A 19885-nucleotide genomic window follows, 5' to 3' on the forward strand; every position below is an offset into this window, starting at 1 on the left:
ATTAACCAGTAAGCTAATTAACAGCTAGGCACCTAGACAAGCCTTGATTAGTGAGAGAGTGCCCACCTCAGACTATCCGGCAACAGTTCTCTAGCATTCAAGAAGACCCAGGACTGGCAAATCTCATTGACTAGCTTTCTTTTCAAATCCATCTTCTCATTGAGTTTCAAGTTAACAGAGACCATCATGGCTTCCTTGACTGTTAATTATAAAACAGGACATCTTCCTGAATGCTTGTAGCTCCCTCAAATGACAGGGTTCATAGTCATAGGCAATAGGCTACTTTACAGTCCCCTCCAAAAGCCCCAATACCTATACAACTGGGTCTGCCACAATACCTATACAACTGTTTTTTTAAACTTTATTATTTATCACTATTATTATCAGCTTTTGCTTTATGAGGCCAGAGTGCTCTGGTGTATTTTGTATATGAATATACTGTATACACAAGCTTTTTTTTTTAAATAACCATTTGGAATGACAAAAAAATCCCAGAGTAACCTAGGGTGAAAGCATAGCAGGCATAATTTTTTTAATTTAAACCTTGGAGGAACTCATCCTGTAGGGCTCTCATCTAACAAATGGTAGGGTGAAACAGGAAAAACAAACTAGCATTATTATTATACAGGATTTATATAGCGCCAACAGTTTGCGCTGCCCTTTAGAACATGAGCAAATGAAAAGAAGCTGTGAATTTCACTTACTTACTGGCAAAGAATATTTATAATTAATATAATTATATTTATAAGTAATAGTTCATATTTAACTGACCAAAAACAAATAATAAAAAATTACGTTTAGGGCATTATGTCAAGGAAAGATAAAAAATAAAAAATGCATACATCTCTGCAATGCATGCCATTTTTTCCATGTATTATCCCTTTAACTCTTTTGTTTTCATAGCTGTTTTTTTTTCTGCACACATGTTAAGAAATCATTTTAGGCCTGAGGATTATTTAAAACCCTTGAACAGCATATATTTTCTGAAAGCGGAGACCCCCAGAAAATAATTTGATATTAGAGCAACAATTTATTAAACAGTCATTTTTAGTAACACTAATCATTATTATAAATGAGGTAGGTCCAGAGATGTATAGTAACGAAGTAGAACTACTTAAGTACTGTACTTAAGTACTGAAATGCGGTATCTGTACTTTCCTAGAGTAGAATTTTTTTCTCCTACTTCTACTTTTACTTCACTACATTTTTTCAATGATTTCGATACTTCTACTCAAGTATTTTTTTTTTTGTGCTGCATAGTTACTCGTTACTTTTAAAAAAATTACCACTGCCAGAACAGTAGATGGCAGGTTGCATAAAGCTCAAAAAAATGTGTATAATGTCATTTGTAAATCAGCGCATACGAAAATAAAGGCTGTGTATAATAAAAGCTGGTATACCAAATCTTTCCAATAAAAAGAAAATATGAAACAAACAAATAAATGGTGCTACAGCGCTTAAAGTGCATCAAGAAACTACTAACAAACACAGGTTAATCATTTGAATAAATCATTTGAAATAATAAAAAACAATATGATGTTCAAACTTTTGACTTATTTCTTTAATAACTACATAACACAGTACTTGTACTTCTACTTTCAGTACTTGAGTAGAATTTTTTTTTCAAAACTACTGGTACTTTTTACTTTTAGTACTTAAGTAGCAAATTTTTTGAAAAAACTACTTGCAATACTTAAGTAAAAAAAATGTTGAATACTTTAGTACTTCTACTTAAGTAACTTTTTCTGCGAGCACTTCCACTTCTACTCAAGTAATTTTTTGATCGAGCACTTGTACTTTTACTCAAGTAGAAATTTCGAGTACTTTATACAAGTCTGGGTAGGTCACTAACTGAAATAACATAGATAAAATCAAAATGCTAATTTTTTGCACATTCAGTAATTAATACAAATAAATAACATTAAAAGAAATGAACTAATTTTAACTAACACCTCACACTATAGATAAGACTGTTGAGGGGCAATGGCAACCCTTATTGCACTATACTTTCTATCTTGGTCACAATATTTATTCCTTTTTGGTTTTGGCACTGTGCTCACATTTAATCTTCCTCCCCTTTTTTTTTTCTTTGTCCTCTAGTTGTCTATGTATTCACATGGTTCCTCCCTTCTGGTCACTCAGTACCTTTTGGCACCCATCCCACAAACTTTGTTTAATACCCTGTTGTTTAAAACCCTACCTTGTTTAATTTTCCTTGGTTTTGGGGGACACACCAATAAATTATTTTATTCATTTTTTTAAATATATATATATATATATATATATATATATTTTTTTAAATATATATATATATGTATATATATATATATATATATATATATATATATATCTATATATATATATATATATATATATATATATATATATATATATATATTCGGCCCCCTTAAACTTTTCGACCTTTTGCCACATTTCAGGCTTCAAACATAAAGATATAAAACTGTATTTTTTTGTGAAGAATCAACAAAAAGTGGGACACAATCATGAAGTGGAAAGAAATTTATTGGATATTTCAAACTTTTTTAACATATATAAAACTGAAAAATTGGGCGTGCAAAATTATTCAGCCCCCTTAGGTTAATACCTTTTGGTGCGATTACAGCTCTAAGTCGCTTGGGGTATGTCTCTATCAGTTTTGCACATCGAGAGACTGAAATTTTTGCCCATTCCTCAAACAGCTCAAGCTTAGTGAGGTTGGATGGAGAGCGTTTGTGAACAGCAGTTTTCAGTTCTTTCCACAGATTCTCGATTGGATTCAGGTCTGGACTTTGACTTGGCCATTCTAACATCTGGATATGTTTATTTATGAACCATTCCATTGTAGATTTTGCTTTATGTTTTGGATCATTGTATTGTTGGAAGACAAATCTCCGTCCCAGTCTCAGGTCTTTTGCAGACTCCATCAGGTTTTGGCTCCATCCATCTTCCCATCAATTTTAACCATCTACCCTGTCCCTGCTGAAGAAAAGCAGGCCCAAACCATGATGCTGCCACCACCATGTTTGACAGTGGGGATGGTGTGTTCAGGGTGATGAGCTGTGTTGCTTTTACGCCAAAAATAACGTTTTGCATTGTTGCAAAAAAGTTCGATTTTGGTTTCATCTGACCAGAGCACCTTCTTCCACATGTTTGGTGTGTCTCCCAGGTGGCTTGTGGCAAACTTTAAATGACACTTTTTATGGATATCTTTAAGAAATGGCTTTCTTCTTGCCACTCTTCCATAAAGGCCAGATTTGTGCAGTATACGACTGATTGTTGTCCTATGGACAGAGTCTGCCACCTCAGCTGTAGATCTCTGCAGTTCATCCAGAGTGATCATGGGCCTATTGGCTGCATCTATGATCAGTCTTCTCCTTGTATGAGCTGAAAGTTTAGAGGGACGGGCAGGTCTTCGTAGATTTGCAGTGATCTGATACTCCTTCCATTTCAATATTATCGCTTGTACCGTGCTCCTTGGGATGTTTAAAGCTTGGGAAATCTTTTTGTATCCAAATCCAGCTTTAAACTTCTCCACAACAGTATCTTGGACCTGCCTGGTGTGTTCCTTGTTCTTCATGATGCTCTCTGCGCTTTAAACAGACCTCTGAGACTATCACAGTGCAGGTGCATTTATACGGAGACTTGATTACACACAGGTGGATTTTATTTATCATCATTAGTCATTTAGGTCAACATTCGATCATTCAGAGATCCTCACTGAACTTCTGGAGAGAGTTTGCTGCACTGAAAGTAAAGGGGCTGAATAATTTTGCACGCCCAATTTTTCAGTTATTTATTTGTTAACGAAGTTTGAAATATCCAATAAATTTCATTCCACTTCATGATTGTGTCCCACTTGTTGTTGATTCTTCACAAAAAATTACAGTTTTATATCTTTATGTTTGAAGCCTGAGATATGGCAAAAGGTCAAAAAGTTCTAGGGGGCCGAATACTTTCGCAAGGCACTGTATATTACACCTTGTTAAAATAATATTTTTTCTAGATCAGTTCAGTCTATATGTGTTTTCACATCTCATGGAATTGCATCTGATGTCTTTTTTGACTTGCCCTTTGGCTGCCCCCCAGCTCTTTAGACTGGGTGGCCCCGAGTCAGAGTTTGCTCTGGCGCTCTTCCCTCCTAGATACTGGGTGTATTTTTGATGTTGACATGTAAGCAATAAGGCAATCTTTTTTTTTTTTTGCTTTTTTTTCATATATAATTTGTTATATTCTTTTTAATACATATATTAGATTTTTTGCATTTTTATATAAACCTATATTTCAGGTATCTTTTTGAATGAAGCTCCTGATGAGTGGACAGGGATCCACGAAACACGTAGAGCCCCATAGATGCATGGATATACTAATCAGAGATCAACCAAATAAATAATATTTAACTATTATAATATGAATTGTATCACTATATACATTTTTCTGTGTCAGCTCTTTTTACATATGTCTATATCATATATTGAAACTGATGGTATTTATTTGTATTAATTACTGAATGTGCAAAAAATTACCATTTTGATTTTATCTATGTGTATTTCAGTTAGTGACCTGCCTGAGTTAAAGTCCAATGACCTCTGTTCTATGTTTGTGCATACAATTAGGGATGGGGGCACGTCACTGTGTATGCTTCAGATCATATCCTTTCTCTGTAATCATTATTATAGTACACAAAAACACAACGTTTTACCCAATTTTTGGTCAAATATAAAACATAAGGGGGCGCGTTAGGTGAAATAGATACCCAGCATGTCAAGCCTTGAAATTGTGCTCATTCGTGAAACGACAACAAACTTTGATATCTAATTTTGTCCACTAAATTTAAGGTTAATGTATTTTGTACTCAAAATTTGCACAGTACAGTTGCTGGATCACTTCCACCTGAAAGCCAAAAGTCAAAATTGTCAGATTTACACATACCCCTGAGTGCTATAGTAGCTGTGTCTATAAAGCCTCTCACTGCCACCAACGCATGACATACTAGATGTCAATGGCAGTAAAAGGGTTACACATACTACAAGTACATAAAAATAACTGTTGATGTGCCAGAAATATACTGTAGTGTGCTCCTACCTTCCTCTTAGACATGACAACACGGCTTTGGATTTTTAGCACATGTTGTCAGCCCTGCCTACATGAGTGAATAAGAGACCCTTACAGGTCTTGTCCCTTCCCCAGCCTGTGGCTGGGCAGAGAAAGTAGAAGCAGAAAACAAATTAACTTATCCTCTGTCACTCTCTTCTCTCCCTCCATCAGTTTTTCTAAGGCCGGCCATACATGGATCAAAATCTGCCCACATCAGCAGGGACAGGCTGAATTTTCGATACATGTATGTGCAACCACCCTGTCGGATTTTCCCCACTGTCAGAATACAATAGTTTAGCATGGAGGATTCCCCCCCCCCCATCCACATTAAATGTGTAGGGATCTGATTCCTCCTGTATTGCATTCTATTTTAACTGTACTGTCTGCCCTCATGTTGTAAAGCCCTGTGCAGACTGTTGGCACCAGTGGCGACCCATCCATTGGGGACGCAGGGGCGCCGCCCCCCCCCCCTATCCATGCATCCGGCCCCCTAATCTACATGCAGAGTGCCGGATGCATGGATTCCAATGGGTTTTTTTTTTTTTTTTTGAAGCACGTGATTAGAGCCAGAGGCTCTAATAGGCTTCAAAAAAGGGTGGGCTCAGGGTGCAGAGCACTGCGCTCCGAGCCCACCCAGTTGTGTGACAATAGCGAATGAATATTCGCTATTATCACACTGATTCTCCTCCCAGACAATCAGGAAGCGGGTCCAGAGACCCATTTCCCGATTGGTCGAAAGGAGAGGCCATGCTATTGGCCAAGGAGGAGGAGGAGGGAGGAGATGCAGGGGAAGCCACGGCTTGGGGAAGCCGCCGCTGGGGGAAGCCACCGCTTCCGCTGCCTGCCCTCTACGTCAGTCCAGGGTGAGTGAGCCATCGACGGGGGGGGGGGGATGTTGTATGGTGGTCCGTTGGTCCATCTGCCGCCACACCCCCCCTAACTGGCCCATGGAGCACCAGCCGCCACTGGTTGGCACTATATAAATCCTGTATATTATTAATAATAATAATCAAATCTTTTTTTTATTTTCAACCTGCTGGTAGAACAAAAAATAAATTACTCATCTATGGGCTGCCCTAGTTAACATATGAGCACTGCAGCACAACTGACTGGCTCCTTGTGCATTTCTTCCCAGTCTAAACTCTTCAGTACATAGGATTTCAAGATATCAAGTCCCTTCACGGCTTAGATTAATCACTTGCCGACCAGCCGCCTCCTCTATACCGTGGCAGGTTGTCAGGTTCCCGCGATTCACAGGACTGGCGCCTGCGATTGCCGCCGGGCACCCATGAACAGCAGTCTGCTGTTGTAAACACAGCAGACCGTTGTTCTGTCAGGAATCAATGCAGAGCTCCTGTGTTCCTTCTATTTAGGAACACAGGTCTCTGTGTTGATTTCACAAGCTCATCCCCCTCACAGTTCAAAAGCACCCCCTAGGCATACATTTACCCTTTGATCGCCCCTGGGTTAACCCTGCCCCTGCCAGTGTCATTATTACAGTAACAGTGCATATTTGTAGCACTGATTACTGTAGTAATGTCACTGGTCCCCCCCCAAAAGTGTCAAAAATGACAGTTAGGGGTCCAATCTGTTCGCCGTAATGTAGCAGTCCCACTAAAAATCGCAGATCGCTGCCATTACTAGTAAAAAAAAATAAAAAAAATAAAAATGACATAAATCTTTCCCCTAGTTTGTATTTGATTTTTAATTTTTGGGGGGAATGTTATATAGCAGAAAGTGAAAAATATTGTTTTAATTTTTTTTTTTCAGAATTGTCACACTTTTTTGTTTATAGCACAAAAAATAAAAATCGCACAGGTGACCAAATACCATCAAAAGAAAGCTCTATTTGTGAGAAAAAAGGGTATTAATTTTATTAGGGTACAGCATCGCGTGAACGTGCCATTGTCCGTTAAAGTAATGCAGTGCCGAATCGCAAAAAATGGCCTGGTCATTAGGGGGAAAATCTTCTAGCCCAGAAATGGTTAAAAAAAATTGTTGTGTATTTAGAAATATCGAGTTGCATTATTTGTGTTTTCTATGTGTGCCTGGAGTTCAGCTTTAACCACTTAAGCCCCGGAAGATTTTACCCCCATTCCGACCAGGGGGTATTTTGCGATTCGGCACTGCGTGACTTTAACGGAGAATTGCGCGGTCGTGCGACGCTGTACCTAAACTAATTTGGCGTCCTTTTTTTCCCACAAACAGAGCTTTCTTTTGGCGGTATTTGATCACCTGTGCGATTTTTTGATCACGCGCTATAAACAAAAAAAGAGCGTCCATTTTGCAAAAATAGCAATATTTTTCCCTTTTTTTTATATGAAATTCCCCCCAAAAAAAATGTAAAAATCAAAATTTTTTAAAATTTTCGGCCAATTTGTTTTATGCTACCTATGTTTGGTAAAAAAAATCGCAAAAAGCGTATTTTGATTGGTTTGCGCAAAAGTTATTGCGTTTACTAACAAAGGGAAATATTTTTGTCATTTTTGTTGTTTTTTTTTTTAACGCGTAATGGCGGCGATCTGCGATTTTTTTTGCGGTACTGCGACATTGCGGCGGACAGATCGGACCCTTGACTGACATTTCTGACACTTTTGGGGTTACCAGTGACATTTCTACAGTAATCAGTGCTATACATATGCACTGTTACTGTAAAAATACACTGGTAGTGAAGGGGTTAACTTTATTTGAGAGGGAGGGGCTGTGTGTGTCCCTAGGGGCGTGATTCTAACTGTGATTGGCTGGGGCTTCAGCTGTATGCAGAGTGATCAACGGATCTACATAGTAGATCCATGTGATCAGCTCTCATACAGCGAGGAGAATGACAGGCAGCTTGTTTACACAAGCTGCCTGACTTTCTCCCTCTCCCCCGCCGATCGCAGAGTGGCCGGCGGCGATCGGGTCCGCCGGTCACACGCGCGGGGGGGTCCGTGACCACTCGGGAGCGGGAGCGCGCCTCCGGGGGCGCGCGCTCGCTCCCTAGACCCTCACAAGCTAGTGACGTAGCCCTACGTCACTTTGCCTGTGAGGGGCTGACCGCCGACGTAGATAGTCGTGCGGCGGTCGGCAAGTGGTTAAAAATGCCACTCTCTTTTTAATAAAGCGTAAGTTATCACATAAGTTAATAATATTTGATATGTCATTTTAGTACATATTATTTTGAGCCCCTTGTATGCTATTACAAGTCCATTTGACTAATGAACCTGCATTGAAGTTTTTACATTTATGACCCATTTGAAGCCTTCATTCAGAAGCTCAAGCTGTTTAAAATTGCATTAGTTCTAGCACTCATCTTCCTTCTTGTTGGGTGAACCAACCAATTAGAACAGTGTAATAAATAAGGACAGCATGATCCTGTTCTTTTTAACACAGCACAGAACATTATAGGTTAATTAAGGCATATCTAATGCCAAAAACAAAAATGGAAAATATTGCAGCTTACCAGCCTTTAACCTCTTGACCGCGAGAAGGATTTACCCCCTTCATAACCAGGGGATTTTTTGCTTTTCAGCACTGTGCTATATTAACTGGCAATTGCTCAGTCATGCAACACTGTACCTAGATTATTTTTTTTGCTATAAAAAACAGAAAATACCAAAAAATAAAAAAACATGTTTTCTTTAGTTTGTTATAAAATTTCAAAATAAATATTCTTTGTAGGGAAAAATGTATTTTGCTACATTTCTTTTGTAAAAAAAAAAAAAAAATAACCCAAATCAGTGTATACTATTTAGTCTGAAAGTTATGGAGTCTACAAACTATGGTATATATATTTAAAAATTAATCAATCCTGATTTACTGACAATTTATCTAATTTCTTGTGACCCTAAAATGCCAGAACAGTACAAATATCCCTCTTTTTGAAAAATAGAGAGTCTGAGGTATTTAGTAAGAGGCATGGCGAGTTTTTTGAAGTTGTAATTTTTTGTTACGTTTTTGAAAATTATGAAATTAAATAAAACGTGTTTGCTTCACAATTTATTTTTTTTACATGCTGTCACCAATGCAGTACAGCATCATCATACAACTGATGTGGTGGTGATCAGGGATACTGACTGGTGACAGTATGGTGACAGTATGTAAAAAAAAAAAAAATGTATTCAATTTGTTTAAACATTTTTTTTTAGCATTTTTTTTAGCATTTTTTTTTTTAAAACTGTAATAATCTGGGGGGTGATCAGAGATTTATTTATTTATTTATTTATTTTTCAAACAGTTTTTATTGTTTTTAAAACTTGAAAAATACAGCGTACAACAATATTATTGTAAAATGAAAACAGTGCAAAAATGTGGTACTTGAGTATTGTACAGTATTAACACAGCAATACCATCTTGGAATCACAGACATTTGCTGATTTAAACTGAATAGGACTACACACAGATTTTTTGGAACTTTTACACGCTTGTTCTCTAGTGCTGCACCTATTACCTTATATATTGTACAGAAGCATATAACAAAAACACAGGTATCAACCTGGTACACAGAAACTCACGGACAGGGCTAAGATCAAGCCTTCAGAGGCCGAAGGTATCTCTATATGTGTATTTTCAGGTAATAAAAATAGTTCCCAAATCAGACTATAGGCTTGACCTTTAAGGATATATCAAGAACAAAATAAGTGGACAATAAAAGGTTTATGTCTAACAGGGTTAGAAAGATATGTTCAGAAAAGGAAAAGGCTAACGATATTTGTATATGTTGCATGTAATTAAATTGAGTAAGAGGTTGTGTGTTTCTGAGTACTGTGGTTCTTAGAAGCCTCAGACATTGTTGCCTCTGTAATGGGCTTTTCATCAGCGTTATGAGCATAGAAAGAAGGGAAACAAAGAGCAAGGAGAGATTACCATCAGGAAGGGAAAGAGGAGGATGAGATAGGTAAGAAAGGAGGATGAAGCCAAAAAAAAGGGGGGGAGGGGGGAGGGGAAGTAAGAATATGTCCAAATGGAAGCGATTTTTTTTTTATCTCCTTACATTGGTATTGCTTCTAATGGTTTTCATTCATGACAGCTTGCTTACTATTATGATGCTGTGATTGATCACAGCTAATCACATGGTACAGGGTGCTGTGATTGGCTCAGGTACCATTTTATAGCTTGGGGACAATCACAGCATCGCAATAGTAAGCAAGCTGTCGTGAATGGAAGCTATTCATGACAGTTTTGCTTACATGTAATCATACGATAGCTATGATTCGTCATAGTGAACAGATGATAGCCCAGCCTCTCACAGCGGCCGAGTACAGAGCACTTTGGACACAGCGTTCACAGGAGGGCGCGCCACTGAATATGTTCTGATGACGTACCAGTACATTGCTTACCCTATAGCTGCCGCCCGTCCACAGTAAATGTACTGTAGGTGGGTGGCAAGTGGTATGTATAGAATAGCGCACACATGCAAAAAGAAATGACTATCAAATATGAAGACAATCCATAAATAAAAATGGGGATTTGGTCCCACCATATGGCCATATCGTGCTCAAGCCCACCACTACGTCAAAGTACCCCATTATCAGTGGGTCCTACACTATCCATAAAAAAAGGATGAATCCAGCTTCTCTAACCCTTGGAGACAACACTCCTTGTTGCTAAATGAGTGAGTGGTAAATGAGTGATCCTGGCAATAACACTTCCTGTCTCTGGGTGGCTATGCTCCATCCTCCACTGTTTCAATGGAGGGAGCCATGATTGTTACCCAGGCTTGACTTCAAAAAAGTCTGCCTTTGTTTATTTCCATTACAATTAGGGTGATAGGTTTATCTACATTAGGTATCAGGGAGTGCTTGGCAGGTGTCATAACCATAAGCCAAGTACATTTATTTTCCATACTTCTGTGTACACATAAAAAAGGAAATCTACTTTCCTTTTTTTTTTCTATTCATTTAAGGAGTTGTATACTCCGATAAACTGTGAACTTTGTATATATTTTTGCTCTGTTATGAAGGGTTAGAGATTTAACTTCTGCTCTGGCTGGTCACAGGAATGTGTACAGTTTTTTAAAACATCTCACTATGTGATTTACGCTTTTGGAATGCAGACACAGCAGTAACACAGAATAAGAAAATAGTCTGCAATAGTCACAAAGCAGAAAATGTGGTGGAATAGGAAACTGTCTGCCTTTCTGCCAGTATAGTTCAGGTGGCGCTCCTCACTCCAATGGTCACCGGGGCCATGGATCAGGCCTTCCTTAAAGGGCTAGAGCACCTGCATAAGGAGCTCCAACTACAATTTCTGAGAATTGACCAAGCAGAAGAGCTGGTCTTCTCCATGGAAGACGATGCCGCTGCAACGTCCTCTGCTGTTGCCAGACTCTCCTCAATACAAAAGGAACTCCAGGAAAAAGTGGATGACTTGGAAAATCATTTCAGGTGCAATAATCTGCACATCATAGGACTACCTGAATCCTATTCCTCCTCCTCGCTCACCACCATCTGCTCCACCACTATACCTGAGCAGCTAGGGTTATGCACCCCCTGCCTGGTGGAATGGGCACACCATGTCGGACAGCTATTGGAATTCTGCTCCAAGCCCCAACCTGTGATTGTTAGGTACCTAAACTATGCAGATAAACATGCCATATATAAAAAATTCCACTGACAGCGATGACCACCCTTACTACTTTTCGCTGATAATTCTAACAAAGTAATGGGCCAACGTAAGGAGTTCACAGCGATTTGCTCGTCTCTCTACAACAATCACATCAAATTTAATCTGGCGTACCCAGTGATCCTGCATATCCAACCTTCCATGGGTGAACGTGTTTCCTTCACCTCTCCATCTGAAGCGGAGCACTACCTTAACGTGACACAACCTTCTGACATGGAACAGGAGGATCCTTCTCCCTCTAATGAGCCTTTTCCCTGAAGGAAATCCTCTCTGTCCTCCAGGAGCCAGCTAAGTCCTAAGAATCCCCCCTACAAAAGGGTGCACTTTGGCACCGCTGATTTCATGTTCCTGCCAACTTATAGGGTTTGCTCCTCTGCCTTTGCTCTTGACGGTTTAGGCAACCTTCTAACTAGTGGCCCCGTCCCGCCACCTCTGACTTACCTTATTCAGTGAACCATAATGTCTGTCGCACCTGGCCTTCCCTAATATACTCGATCCATGTAATGGTTGCCCCTGCCTAAACTTTGGTTCCCCCTCTCATGGACTGATCTCTTGTGTACTCACTCGGCTAGTTCTCCTGTTTACGTTTGTCTGCGGCCTGCCCTGACCTTGGCTCGTTATCCGGCTCTCCTTTTGCTCCATCCATCCATGCCTGCACTGTGTCTTTGGCAATTCTCCTCGTGAGCAGGGTGAACCTGGGGGTCGTGACCAAACTCCCGTGAGGGGGTCCCTGGCAGAACACCGGTTGGCCCTTAGATTCCACACCCTGGAAGATCCCGTGTCACCTGCTTGCCTGTGGGCTCACATCCATAGAACCGTGACAGTTTGTTCATGCCATGAGCTCCTCGGAGAGTTTGTCACTGGCTGAAGACCAATTGCAACACCTAGCTCAGAGACTTAACTCCCAGCAGGCTAATCAAGAGCGTATAACGCTCTTTTTACAGGATCTTACCTCCCGCCTTGATTGTCTGCAAGCCGCTGTAATTTCGACTTCTTCAGTCCCTGCGTCTGCCTCATCGGCTTCAGTGTTACCGGCAACACCTGGCAATTCCTGCCTGCCTCAGCCACCACCACCTCATTTTTCTGGTGGCCCTATGGCTTGTTGGGGCTTCATTAATCAGTGTTCCATCCACTTTGAACTTTCCAGCAACCATTTCCCAGCAGATCGCCCCAAAGTGGCATATATCATTTCCCTCCTTTCTAGTGATGCCCTTGCTTGGGCCTCCCCACTCTGGGAATGACAAGATCCTATTACCTCCAACCTCCATGCATTTTTGGATGCATTCCGGAAAACTTTTGACGAGCCCGGCAGAGCGTCTTCTGCTGCTGGGGCCCTCCTTCGTCAGCAAAGAATGACAGTCGGCCAATATGCATTTCAATTTCGTACGCTTGCCATGGAGCTCACATGGAATAATGAGACTCTTACCACTACCCTCTGGCAGGGCCTATCTGAGCGTGTTAAGGACGAACTTGCTGAATGCACACTCGATGATTTGATCGCATTGAGCATTCAAATAGACATGCGCTTCCAGGAACGAGCCCTGGAAAGATCCAAATCCACTCGTCCTCCTTCTGGCCGTCCAGAACACATTGGGGTTTTGCATGGTGAGGAAACTTCTTTCCTAATTCTGCCTAAATCCTCCAGTCTCATCATTCTGGGCCTCCCGTGGTTGCAGAAACACTCACCTTGGCTTGGGGGCCTCAGTGTCATGAACGATGTGTGTCCAAGGTACTACCACCTCTTTCCGTCTCTCTGGCTGAAACCTTCACAGCTCCCATTTTTCCTTCCCAATACCAATCCTTTCCGTGATGTTTTTTGCAAAAAGTCCACTGACCGCCTTCCTCCTCACAGAGACTATGACTGTTCCATTTATCTGTTACCAGGAACCTCTCCTCCCCGAGGCCATGTCTACCCTCTTTCTATCCCAGAAACACAAGCCATGTCTGAATACATTCTGGAAAACCTCCAAAAGGGTTTCATCGAGAAATACAACTCACCTGCCGGAGCCGGGTTTTTCTTTGTGGAAAAAAGACGTTCACTCCGTCCATGCATCGATTACAGGGGCTTTAACGTCATCACTGTGAAAAACCGATACCCTCTCCCTTTAATTTTGGAACTCTTTGACAGACTTTGGGGTTCTCATGTTTTCACTATATTGGATCTTACAGGGGCCTACAATTTAAAAAGAATCCGTGAAGGAGACGAGTGGAAGCCTTTAACACCAGGGACGGACATTATGAATATCTTGTGGTGCCCTTTGACCTATGTAATGCCCCAGCTGTCTTCCAAAACAGTGATAATGAGATCTTCTGGGACCTTTTATATGTCTGTGTTATTGTATACCTGGATGATATTCTTATTTTCTCTCCAGACTTACACACTCATCGTCTCCATGTAAAAGCTGTGCTGCAGCGACTGCAGGACTACAGTATTGTCTCTATGCCAAGTTGGAGAAGTGCCTATTTAAACAAACAAGTTCCATTCCTGGGCTACATAATCACGTGTCAGGGTCTCCTCATGGATCCAGCCACTTTGGGCCATCTCTGAGGGGGCTCTGCCCTCTGGTCTTAAAGCCACACATTGCTTTTTGGGCTTCACCAATTATTATCGCCACTGTGGTGGCTCCTTTCACATCTCTTTCCCTCAAGGCAGCCTTCCTCACCGCCCCTATTTTCCTACGTCCGTACATTACGAAACCCTTTTCTATGGAGGTTGATGCCTCTTCAGTAGGAGTCGGTGCCGTTCTACTGCAAGCTCAGGAGGGCAAGTCTCAGCCTTGCGCATTCTTTTCTAAGAAGTTTTCGGATGCAGAAAAAAACTATACCATTGGGGACCACGAGCTACTGGCTTATAAACTAGCTCTTCAAGAATGATGACATCTACTAGAGGCCTCCCCCCCCCCAGTGCATCACCATTTATACTTATCATAAAAATCTGCAATATTTACAAACTGCAAAACACTTGAACCCGGTTCAACCCGGTTCAATTTCAACAATATTTTTTGTCCTGGTGCCAAAAATGTTCATGCTGATGCCTTGTCCAGGTCGTTCAATGTCAATGATTCCGATAATCACCTAGATCTTGGTCCCATCATCCCTTTGCACCGAATTCTAGCCACTACTCAGCTTCTTCCCACACAGCCTCCTCCAGGTAAAACATTTGTGGTGCCCACACTTCATCCCAAAATGTTCTCTAGACATCCTGGTATACATCATACTTGTGACCTTCTTCAGCAGTAAGGACGTCAAAGAGTACGTACAAGCTTGCACGATTTGTGTACAAACCAAGTCTGCCATGTCCGCCCCAGCTGGGCTGCTTCTACTCTTACTAGTAATTTTATCTCAGATCTGCCCCCCTCAGCAGGTTCTACGGTCATATGGGTAGTGGTGGCTCGGTTCTCCAAAATGTATCACTTGATTCCGCTCCAGGTCTACCTACAGCTACCAGTCTTGCCATGACTTTCATCAAGGAAATCTTTCATCTCCATGGGATGCCTTCTCACATTGTCTCTGACAGGGAAGTTCAATTTACTGCTCGGTTTTGGAGAGCCTTGGCCAGCTCCTTCGGGATTAAATTGAATTACTCATCTGCCTTTCATCCCCAGACCAATGGGCAAACAGAATGTGTCAATCAAAATGTAGAACGTTATCGCCATGCCTTCATCTCAGCCCACCAAGATGACTGGGTGGACCTTATGCCCTGGGCAGAGTTTGCCTTAAACCGCCACTCCAATGCCAGTACTGGAAAATCTCCCCTTTTCACTGTTTACGGGCAGCATTCATCCGTTGTTTTCCTGTTCCAATCCCTTCTCTCGTACCAGCAGCAGCCAAAACTCAATGGACCTTGAACTCAATCTGGAAAGAAGTTTCTAAGAATCTTCATCTGGCTGCTTCCAGGCATAAATCGGCAGCAGATCATCATCTTTGCCCTGGTCCTAAGTTTATACCTGGCAATAGAGTTTGGCTCTCTACCAAGCACATCTGCCTCTGGGTGCCCTCAATTAAATTTCCCCCTCGCTTCATTGGTCCCTTTCTAATTCTCCGCCAGATCAATCCAGTTGCTTTCATGCTCCGCCTGCCCTCTCATCTCAGGATCCCCAATGCCTTTCATGTCTCCCTGCTCAGGCCACTGATCCTCAATCACCTCTCTCACCCTTCTTCTCACCCTGCCCCTGTTGCAGACACCACAGATCAGTTTGAGATTTAAGATATATTGGACTCCAAATACTCCCGCTGGAAGTTACTTTATCTAAATGATTGGAAGGGCTACGGCCCGGAGGAGAGGTCTTGGATTCCTGCTGCAGATGTCTCAGCCCCACGCTTGGTGACCAATTTTCAGCAGAAATTTCCCTCAAAGCCATCCCCTAGACGTAAGGGGAGACCTCGTAAGCGGGGGGGGGGGCGGGGCGGGGTACTGTCACAGATCAGCTGCGGAGCTGATCTGTGTCTTACTGTTCACATATGTTTTTTTACCCTTTGCTGCTGTAGGTCTGTTGGCACCTGTGGTTCCACAAGCCTGTGCTCTGCTCTTGCTGACTTAGCAGCTATGGGTGTCACCTTATGGTTAATATATCTTCCTTTCTTCCTGCTACTTCCTGTCCAGCCTCCCATGTGTCTCCCTATTTAAATCCCACACAGTTTCTGGTTGCTTGAGCAACACTTGTTCCTGAGCCCCTTCTGTGTTATCATTCTTACCTGACTTCGATCGACCGATCTCTTGTGTACTGACTCGGCTAGTTCTCCTGTTTACGTTTGTCTGCAACCTGCCCTGACCTTGGCTCCTTATCCTTTCGCATCCATCCGTGCCTGCACTGTGTCTTTGGGAACTCTCCTCATGAGCAGGGTAAACCTGGGGATTGTGACCTTGGGTCAGCATGCAGCTAAGTCCAAACTCCCCTGAGGGGATCCTGGCAGAACATCAGCTGGCCCTTAGATTCCACCCCCAGGGGGATCTCGTGTCACCTGCTCGCCTGTGGGCTCACATCCATAGAACTGTGACGCATGTCCTCCCGTTTGTTACTGTATTATGTATCTGGTCGTTTGATCCTTTATCTTTTGATTTATCTTATGGATTCTGCTAAAGCTCTGATGATTCCAGATCCGATGGGGCAATGACTGCTGTAACACTACCCCTGATCAGGCCATCTCACATTTACATACTACTGCTTCAGTCATTGCTCCCCCAGATGCTGGAAATCACCTAAAGGTAATCCCGTGGAGTGTCCAGGGGCTAGGCTTCCCTCATAAACGTATGCAGGTTTTGAGACACCTTAAGCGTCTGCGAGCGGATGTCGATCTCCTACAGGAGCCCAACCTGGCCGCAGAGGACATTTCTCCCCTGTGTAAATAATGGATAGGTAAGGATTTTGGCTCATCAGCTGTGGGATGTAAAGCTAGGGTGGCTAATTTACTCCACAAAAACCTCCACCATACAATTCGCGCCATTGAGACAGATTCAGTTGGTCGCAGACCTGACAGTTGTCTTGTGTGACATCGTTATCTCTAATATCTATGCCCCTAACTCCCTGGGACAGCCCTTCTTTCAAGATTTTACTTCCTGAACACATTTAGATGGTGGGGACTTCAATACAGTTATGCACGTGGCTCAAGATTGTACCTCGGGACCTGCAAGTCGAGCCCAGGTAGGCGACATTCCCACCATGCCAGCTCAATAGGCCTCCTCGTTTCTCCCTATGAATATATAGCATGTTTCCCACCCCAGCAATCGGGAATATACCTTTTTCTCCCCTACTCACAATTCGTATTTCTGTATTGATTATCTTTTTTGCTCGCCGGGCATTCTCCCTTTAGTGTCCCCGTCGACCACCGAAGACACGGCCCCCCCCCCCCCCCGAGGCTCAGGCACTTGGTGCTTCCCATCTTTTCTGTCTGACAACAACGATTTTCAACACACCCTTTGCACTGCCTGGGCCAAATTTAAAGAAACCAACAGGGCTAATCTTTCCACCCCTAATTTGTTTTGGGAGGTGGGGAAAGCTATTCTAGGACGCATTATCTCTGCTCAGTTCAAAAAACAAGCTTGCCTCCAATATTACGGCAATAAGGCAGGCAAGCTCTTGGGGAAGCTATGTTCGGGGCACCACCAGCCGACTCATATTGGAGCTCTATGCTCCCTCAATGAAGATATCGCTAATGCATCCTCTGAGATTAGTGCCATCCTCACTAACTACTACACAACCCTTTACACGGAAGACCCTATCGACGTGGAAGCGGCAAATAAAATACTTGTGGGAATAAACTGCCCATCCTATCTCCTGACCAGTGTGAGACTTTAAATGCCTCCTTTTCCCCTAAGGACATCTGCTCTACTATCAAATTCCTCTCTACCGGAAAAGCCCCTGGCCCAGACAGCTTTTTAGCAGAGTTCTGTAAATTGATGTCCGAGTTCATTCCTGATACCTTGTCCTATGTTTACAAGGCAATGTGGGCTGAGGGCTCATACCTACCCTTTGGCGCTCAAGCACACAACAAACTCATTGCCAAAAATGGAAAAGATCCCCTTCTCCCGGGTTCATAAAGGTACATTTCCCCAATTAACTTTGAAGTGAATATTCTTTCCAAACTCGTTGCGTCCCATCTTGCACATATCCTTCCATCAATGCTCCATCAGGCCCAATCAGATTTTGTCTCGGGACGGTCTGCTACGCTCAACACCTGTGAAATCCTTCTGGCCCTTGAATTTGCCAAGATGCACCCTGACCGTGACACAGCCATTTTTTTTGCTCTATGCCAAGGAGGTTTTTGATTAGCTTCTCCTGGCTGTTCATGGTCAAAAGAGCGTTTCGGCATGACTGGCCCTGTATTAAAATTTGTCCAAAAGATGTGCTCCTCCCCAACGGCCAGCCTCGCCTTATTACCCCTAGTTTTATGTCCCCTGACATCCCATTCACAAAAGGCACTTGCCAAGGCTGCCCTTTTTCCCCCTCTTCTCTTCAACATAGCCATTGAACCACTCTACAGATTCTTGAACTCTTCGCCAGAGGTCAGGTGTGTCACGGTAGGCAACCAAGTTTTCCCTAGGCTTTATTCGCCGATGACATTCTTCTATTTTCAACCAAACCTTTCAATCAATAACTTTCAATGCTGCTGGCTCCTGCTCTCTCAGTGCTGCTTCCCTGAACTTCCAGTATTCACAGGAAAGAATTAACAGTAGATAGTGCAGTTTTCAGTCTATCTGTTAGCTTGGAGAAAGGAGGGAAAGGAGAAGAGAATAGTAGCCTTGCCATCTTATTCTACTGAGCTGCGTGTTTCTATTAATGCACAGTGCAGAGAGATGTAGCCTTAGTCCATGCACGCAAGGATCGCTCCACGGAGTATTGCAAGAGAAGAGCCACCCTAAAACAGGAAACCTGGAACAGCCATCATGGCACTAGCTTAACGCCGAGCTCCACCCAAAAATGGAAGCTCCGTTTGTTTGCCTCTTTCCCCCCTCTGCTGCCACATTTGGCACCTTTCGGACGGGGAGCCGGTACCTTATTTTGCCAGGTACCCGCTCTCACTGCCGGCTGACTTTGCTGCGGCAAACTCAGCCAGAAGTTTGGTCTCCCTCCTCCTTCTCCCGCCACCGGGCCATTCACAAAGTGCAGCGCGCTTCAAGCATGTGCAGTAGGGAACCGACTGTGAAGCTTCAAGGCTTCACTGCCAGTTTCCCGTAGCCAAAATAGCGACGGCAGCACCCAAGAGCCTATGGAAAAATGTATTTAATTTATAATTAACCCTTTTGTATCTTTGTACAGATAGATGTTGAAAATGTCGATTGAATTATTTGATTTTTCCACTCTGTAGAAAAGGTACAATTCAGTTCCCTTTCCCATTCGGCTATAAAAGGAAGTTGATATCGTTCATCCGGTCTAATCAACATTGAATATAGTCTAGATATCGTACGGGTTAAAACTCCCTTTTGTGAACACAGTTCCTCCAGAGGTGTCAAATCCAAATCCTCCTGATTGGGTATTGGTAAAGACCTCAAAAAATGATGAAGCTGGAGTGCCCTCCAATAATCTAGTCGAAAAGCGCCCGAATGTTCCGTCAGGTTTCTCAATAGGGGCCAACCTGATGACATCAAAAAATGGGATACTTGAAAACAACCCGATTCCATCAGGGTTTTAAACACCTTATCTTGGCAACCTGGAATAAATTGATGGTTTCCCAGTACAGGAAACAGAGA

Source organism: Pelophylax lessonae (genome assembly GCF_965119305.1).
Source record: "Pelophylax lessonae genome assembly, chromosome: 1".
Classification (NCBI taxonomy): Eukaryota; Metazoa; Chordata; class Amphibia; order Anura; family Ranidae; genus Pelophylax; species Pelophylax lessonae.